Consider the following 7,972-nt stretch of genomic DNA (forward strand, 5'->3'; position numbering starts at 1 on the left):
TATTCGGAGTCCATCGCTTCGCGCGTATCAGTGTTTGTCGCGAGACGCCGTTCTCCAAACACATATTTCGCGCAATCTGTGATAAGTGTGATGCAAGCTGAGAAGAAGATAATGGGCAATGAACTCGATCGGAAAGGATTGAACAGTAGAGACAGTATATTTGACTTAATGTATTATTCCGAACACTGGACAATTTATATAATACGAAACTGTAAATAAACGTATCAAAGACCTCAGACGTTTTATAACTTCAAAGTGTGGTTGAAGGCATAAAATTCTCACCAACCGGTGGGAATAACTAAGAAGAAAAAAGAAGATAAATGTGATATCTGCCAATATCGCGAGTGATGGATCGCGAGTGCCGAATTTAGCGGTGGACGATCGCTCGATCTTCCCATTGGATTACGCGTACGTGTCTACCGCGATTTTTTGTATTCGGAGTCCACCGCTCCGCGCGTATCAGTGTTTGTCGTGAGACGCCGTTCTCCAAACACATGTTTCGCGCAATCTGTGAGAAGTGTGGTATCTGCCAACATCGCGAGTGCCGAAACTAGTGATGGACGATCGCTCGATCTTCCCATTGGATTATGCGTACGTGTCTACCGCGGTTATTTGCATCCAGAGTCCATCGCTTCGCGCATTCGAGTGTTTGTCGTGAGACGTTATTCTCCAAACACGTGTTTCGCGCAATTTGTGATAAGTGTGGTATATGTCAATACCGCGTGTGACGGATCGCGAGTGCCGAATCTAGCGACGGACGATCGCTCGATCTTCCCATTGGATTACGCGTTCGCGTCTACCGCGATTATTTATATTCGGAGTCCGTTGCTTCGCGCGTATCAGTGTTTGTCGTGAGACGCCATTCTCCAAACAAATGTTTCGCGCAGTCTGTGATAAGTATGGTGTCTGCCAATACCGCGAATGACGGATCGCGAGTGCCGAATCTAGCGATGGACGATCGCTCGATCTTCCCATTGGATTACGCGTACGTGTCTACCGCGATTATTTATACTCGGAGTCCATCGCTCCGCGCGTATCAGTGTTTGTCGTGAGACGTCATTCTCCAAACACATGTTTTGCGCAGTCTGTGATAAGTATGGTGTTTGCCAATGTCGCGAGTGACGGATCGCGAGTACCAATTTTAGCGATGGATGATCGTTTCAATCTATTTATCGGGATATGCCATCGCATATCTTGGTTATTCTTTATCGGCGTCCATCGCTAAGTTCGACACTTCCATCTCGTCATACATGACGCATTCTTTGTTTTAGAAATGCGATTGTCAATAAATATCGGATGCGAACGCAATCTCTTTGTGAACCGTAGGGTGAGGTCACTTCTATCTTGATTCGTCGCAGCGATCCTTTGATGGCCTCTCTCGATGCTTTAGCAGTGTTGTTTTAGGGTGGCAGATGATGACAGTATACCTATGATTACCGCGACTCTCCATGCAGACAATTACTTATCTAAGGCCTGTTCTATGTAACTTCCGTAGCCGTAAGTATAGACGTAACCGTAAGAATCATCTAATACGCGCGTTCATAATATTTTAGTGATATTGGCTGAAATACTACGGACACACGTTATTGGTTGATTCTTAGGGTTACGTCTATACTACGGCTATGAGATTTGTGTAAGATAGGCCTAATTCCCTTCTCATTTGTACTTCACGCGGCCAATTTTAGGCTGCTCGATATTGTAGAAACGTAACAACAATGTACTTATTAAAAAAGCAAACTTCTTACTTCCTACACGTCAAATGAAGTTTCTACGACAGCTTTCGTGTTTATTTCTGTTGTTGTAGTGGATGTTTCTGCCACAACTTTTGTTGTCGGTTGATTACCTGAAAAAAATTTATAAATTTTTTCGCATTTTTCTATAACAGTTTTTATAAATAAGTCCGAATGCAAATCACAAATTTTCAATCGAAATTCTGCTTCTTCTTTATTAACTTTTGCAGTCGCGGAATTATTAAAAAGTAATAGATTTGTAGAAAGCAAATCCAAATCTCCGAATCGTCTATCGAACTCTGACTTTAATTCGTCTACCAGTAAATCAGTAAGTAAGAAAGGTAAATCCTGGAAATTCGAACAATGTATCGTAGTAGTATAGTAGTATAGTAGTATAGTAGTATAGTAGTATCGGAAATTTTAACAATGTAAAAAATGAGCGAGATTATTCGTTCTTCAAATACGTGTTTCTATTATATAAGTAGATCGAATATCTTTTAATATCTTGCTATACGAATCGGCAATGTCGAATCTAGTGTAATAAATGTCGCGAATATTTTCCAAATAATTTCGCTCAGTTTATACATTGTGTAGAAATTTAAAGCGAATTTTTAAGATTTGTGTGTAACTTTCCCTGCTTTAATCTATTGATAGATCAATCAAGGTCAGAGTTTGATAAACGGTTTGCAGATTTAAATTTCATGATTATAAAAGTGAATGAATAAAAAGCGGAATTTTATTTGAAAATTTGTGATTGGGGATGACACTTTTAGATATGTTGCATCTTTCCATTACAAAGGTAGAGATCAATACAAAAGCTGTTACAAATACATCCATCACAACAATGGAAATAAATACGGAAGCTGTCACAGGGATTTTATTTGATGCGCAGGAGATAAGAATTTAGCTTTTTTTTTTAAATGAGTGCGTTGTCGTTACATTTTGGTAGCAGCGAGCAGTCTTAGATCGGTCACGTGAAGCATGAATGGGAAAGGAATATTAGATGGGTAATTATTTGTATGAAGTCTCGGTAGTGATAGCGAAACTGTCATTGTATGTCACTTTTGAACAATGCTGCTTTAAATGTTGAATGAAACATTTATTGGCAGTTGAGCGAATTATGTGCAACACATGTTTCGAGAAGAATATCTTGCGAAACACTGGTTGCGCTAATCGATGGATTGGTTATAACGACCGAGATTCGCGATTGCGTAATTCAATGGGTCGATCGAAACAATCGTCCTTTCTGGATTCGACACTCTCGACTTGCTATACGCGATATTAAAAGATATTCGAGACTTCTAAAAAAATATAATACATAGAAGAATACATTTGTTATGTTCTTGCAGGTTCATATGAATGTAATCAAATTAAAGGCAACTCGATGTGTTTTAAATTGATTGGCTTCAATTTACTATTCACACTTCTAATATTATCGTTATGTTTATTAAATATTCTTGCAGTATGATGTTTATTTTTCGAGCGCCGAGACGAGAGAGAGCGGCTTGATCCGCTCCGTTCTCGAGTCGCTTCTGTAAGCCTTAATCTTGAGATTTCTTTTTAAAGCATTAATTTTTTCTTTTGTTGTCTCTGTTTATGTATATTTATTACATTACTTAAATAGAGTATATTATCATTTATTCCTGGCACACACATTTCATGCGATCACTCTGTCGGGTCATAAAGGATCAGAGTCGGATCCACCTTCGCGCGAACGAGTGTATTATCAGAGCGGAATCTTTTGTGATTTATTGTCGGCGAGGGAAATCTAACGAGATTTCGTCATTTTTGCGGAACGGTACAATGCTAGCCTGGTACTGTGGCAAAATAAATTGAAAGGCACGAAGCAGCAAATAATAATTAATATTTTCATTATCGATTGTTATCAGCCGCGCCTTTTCCTGTTTGCGCCGCTGATTGACAAAGAGTTGGACGATTCTCTCATAGATACTTTTCCCGCACGGTGTGATTTGATGATTTATACATCGTAGTCACCTATACACATACACTTGCCATGTATCATATCCGATAGCGCCGATAATCGAGCGCTGTCGGATCTTCAAAGCTAGAGACTCAGGCATCATCTTCCAACAGGCTAGAGTGTGTTAAAGACACATCAACTTAAAGATATTTAATTTTTAATGATTTGAAACAGTTATTATAGCAATGATTTGAAACAGTTATTAAACAATTTTATTATAAAGCATTATATATATAAAAGAATATTATCTTGACATCGGTTGATAAGTTTTGAGAACAAGAAAATATTTAAGAGCAATGCGAGAACACAATGTCACTTAAAAATTATTTTCATTCTTATCATAAAAACGACAAATAATGTAAAGTCACTTATGTTTATTTTGTCGCATAATTAGCGTAAAGAAACGGAAGTTGCGGTGGATTGTCTTCGAGAACCGTCTTAACGAAGCTTAAAATCAATTGCAGGACCTACAGGATGCATAGGTGTGGTCCTTGACGTAATGATTTCACGGATGCGGTTGAATCCTGAACGAAAAAACGAAAAACGTTTGATTCTTCTCTTCCGTTCAAGAGTCAAGTTAGTTATTAAGTTTCACGTTAGAAGGAAATGAAATTGCACGATTTTCGATATCGATTTTCGGTATATAATTTTCATGATATGTTTCGGGAGCTCATAATAACAGATTTATTTCTCATCTTCAATTTTTTTAAATTAGAACAAAAAATTAAGAAAAATGTTAGCAGCTATAATTATTAACTATTTATATATTTTTTTTCTGAAAAATATATTTTATTTTTAAAATAAAAATTTTTTAAATTTCCATAGGTGAAATATTTTTCTCGGAAAATAAACGCGCGATTTCTTCAAACTTCTGGATAATTCCTCGATTTCTAGCGATTCTAACGAGTGATTCTAAGAATTCTATGATTAGTCTTAAAAAAATTTGATTTGATAAAATCGATTTTAAAAGAGTTATCACAATATATTTTATTTCTAGAATTAAAATTTTTTGATTAAAATAATTTTTTTAGAAGTTCTTACAGCGTTTCAAGAATTCTATCAAAAAGTGTATTAGGATTTAATATTATCTATAACAAAAAAAAGTGATAAAAATCTGTGATGCGTGTTTAAATCGTATTTCGAGATTTATATTGAACAACAAAGAATAAACGAAGACTTATCTTATTTATTTTTGTTATGAGACGTTAAGGATGATTTATGTGTCGGAGCACACGATTTATTTTGCACTTAGATTTATTCTACATTGTTAAATATATTGTCTCATATATATATATATTAACACATTTACAGAGAGAGAGAGAGAGAGAGAGAAAGAGTTCATACATTACATGCATTCAAATTATATTTCGTGCAAAAACTAAAAGCTATATTTAGAAAAAAATTGATCGAAAAACAAAATATACATTCACAATAATATAATTACTTCTTCATAAAATTTGCAGTAACTTATCTAATATTTGCATAAAATGTCTGTTTCGTAAAGAAAACTAAAATCTTACAATCATAATATGAACGGTACGCAGAAACGTGGATAACAGAAACACGACGCTTTGATCTGTCTCTGTCTTTAGAATTACATGCAGGTAACGTCGGCGGCATGTGTCCTACGCGATATCTCCTAGATAGCAATAACCGCGGGTGCTTTTCCTCATTGTGTACAAATAGTCATTAACCCCGCGAATACGTCGCGACATTCCTCGTTAACATTCCTAATTGACCGCGATTCAAACTTTTACCGCAAAATTCCTCGATCTCCTTGAACATTTCTAACACAATTTTTTGTTATTCTCTATTCATATGTCTATCTTCTCATTTTCATATTATACTATTTATCCGCTTAGATACTATATCGATACTGTAGACTTTTTTCAAATTAATAACGTACTCTTCGCCATTCCGCTAATGGTTTTCATGATGGCAATATTCGCGGTTCACAATATCGCATGTGGCGTGACTCATTCAACGTCTTTTGCTCGACCGGGCGTGATTATTTCATATTTGGAACCATCTCCGCGGTGGTAGACATATACGCTGTACTTGTCGACATTGCCACATCATGTCTTGTGCCGGCATTGTAAGCGCTACCATTGATCCACGCGATCAATGGTAGCGCTTACAATGCCGGCACAAGACATGAGGTGGCGACCGCTGAAAGTACAGCGTATATGTCTACCACCGCGGAGATGGTTCCAAATATGAAATAATCACGCCCGGTCGAGTACTTCGTAGTGAATTAAATGCATTTGTCTTTAAAACGATAAAAGCACATTTGCGTGCCGGTACACAAGTGCGTGTCTACCATTCTTCGGACTACGCTGTCATTTTCATAATGACAATGGCCGAATGGTCCACGCATTGTATCCATGATGAGCAATTTACAATGTAAATCCTGCCACCTTCGCAAATCTTCTGTCTGTTGTATCGAGTGCCCGCAATGGCCAACTTGTTTCATTAATAATTGTCTCGAATAATAATTTTATTAAAATTTTGCTTCGATCGAAAGCAAATCTCGGTAATGTGTTCGTTATTAATTTTTCGACGCTTTGATGTAAAAGGCAGTCATATATAATTCGATTAGAATATCAATAAATATATTGAGGCTGCGAGGAATATTTTTTTCCGTGTACCATCTCCGCCGATAAAGCATGTAGATAAATTAATTTCTAATCTCAATTCAGAATGAAATTACGTCGGTTTTTGATTTATATGATCTATATAAATGTTTACGCATACGCATATGGCAATAAAGCAACTCGATTGATCATTTATCGCGAAATTTTATGTTTGAGTTAACTGGTAATTGCACTATTTTATGTGAATGTAATATTTGAGTTTTAGTTATTGACGAAATAATTTAAAATCTATATTGGTCATATAATCGATATTTTTATCTTATATTTAATTCAAAATATGAATATTTCTTTTATCCGATTAAAATTTTATTATAATCATTATTACATTACCGGGAACAATGGTACGTAGTATGCATATTGTCTCCGTATCACAGCGAGAGCACAGGCGGACTGGAAGTTAGGTGGATTATCAGGGCAAACAAGAATGATTTTACCGGTCTTAAACGGAAGCTGGCCGACGTCAATAGTGACGCCGATTGCGGCAGCGACGGCGGTATCAGAACGGAATCGTCGACGTACGACCAACTCGCGTTCGCCAGGCGCATTCCCCAGCCCTATGAATGAATGTGCCAAGTGAATGGAGTATGTCTGTGTCGGCCCGTGCCTACGCACGGCTTGCGACGTGATCCGGAGCCGTTCATCTGGCTCTCGCGTGCCCTGCTATGCACGCGTGCGTAAGAATCGCGAGCTTGAAGATCGGTGACTAATTTGCACGCGTTTTACCTACGCGCCTGTGCGGTTGTTGTGCCCATTTGTCGGAACGAGAGATGGCCCATCGACATCGAAATAGTTTTCGTTGTACATCTCGAAATAAATTCTGTTTTCGAGATCGCGAAAACAGTTCATTCTATGCAAGCTTTATTATTCTATTATTGTCTTCTAAACATGTTCCTCTCAAGCAGCTTGTTTTTATCTTATAAATTATATCTGGTGTTCTCGGTACAATTCATATATCTTTTTATTAATCCTTATTCGGTATCTTAATGTTTATTGATCAACGCATGGTCTAAATATTCTTCTCAGAATTCTCCTCTTTTTGCAGTTCGATACATTGTAACTTATCGCTTTTTTTTGTATATGGATATTATAACGCCTTCCTCCCATTCTGTTAGTATTTTGTCCGCATTCCATATGACACTTATAAAATAGAGTACAGTCTCAATTAACTTGAGATTTTTTGTTTGATTTTAATTTTATTAATATAATTATAATGTTTTAAGATAGGAGGTCAATCACATTGAATATAAATTAATTAATATTCTCAAATGCGGGGCATTTAATCTGTTTACTTTATTTTTACTTACTTTCAACTCGCTTAATTCTGTTTTATTTTATTTTATTCCTTGCGTCCGTAATTATCGAGACCATCGTGCTTTATCAATCACGTTCGTTTTGATTTTAGCATTTTACATTGTCTCAAAATCATAGTAATTCCGCGGTTCCACAAAATCATGTCACTAAAAGTCGCCCGGCAATTACCGCCTGGGCGCGAACGAGCAGTATAAATCGTCAACACGTATAATTAACAGCCGGTACCACGTTCTTGAATAATCAGCAATTAAGTGGCGCATAACTGCCTAATACTTGCCTGTTACTGGTATAGATAG

General features: G+C 36.8%; 1 pseudogene; it reads left to right on the top strand.

The window, feature by feature from the left end:
- Window positions 1-6,929, top strand: part of LOC115239132 — a 9,961-nt pseudogene extending 3,032 nt beyond the window's left edge.
- Window positions 6,930-7,972: the final 1,043 nt, after the last annotated feature.

Source organism: Formica exsecta, unplaced genomic scaffold (assembly GCF_003651465.1).
Source record: "Formica exsecta isolate Colony F162 unplaced genomic scaffold, ASM365146v1 scaffold365, whole genome shotgun sequence".
In the NCBI taxonomy this organism is placed as follows: domain Eukaryota; kingdom Metazoa; phylum Arthropoda; class Insecta; order Hymenoptera; family Formicidae; genus Formica; species Formica exsecta.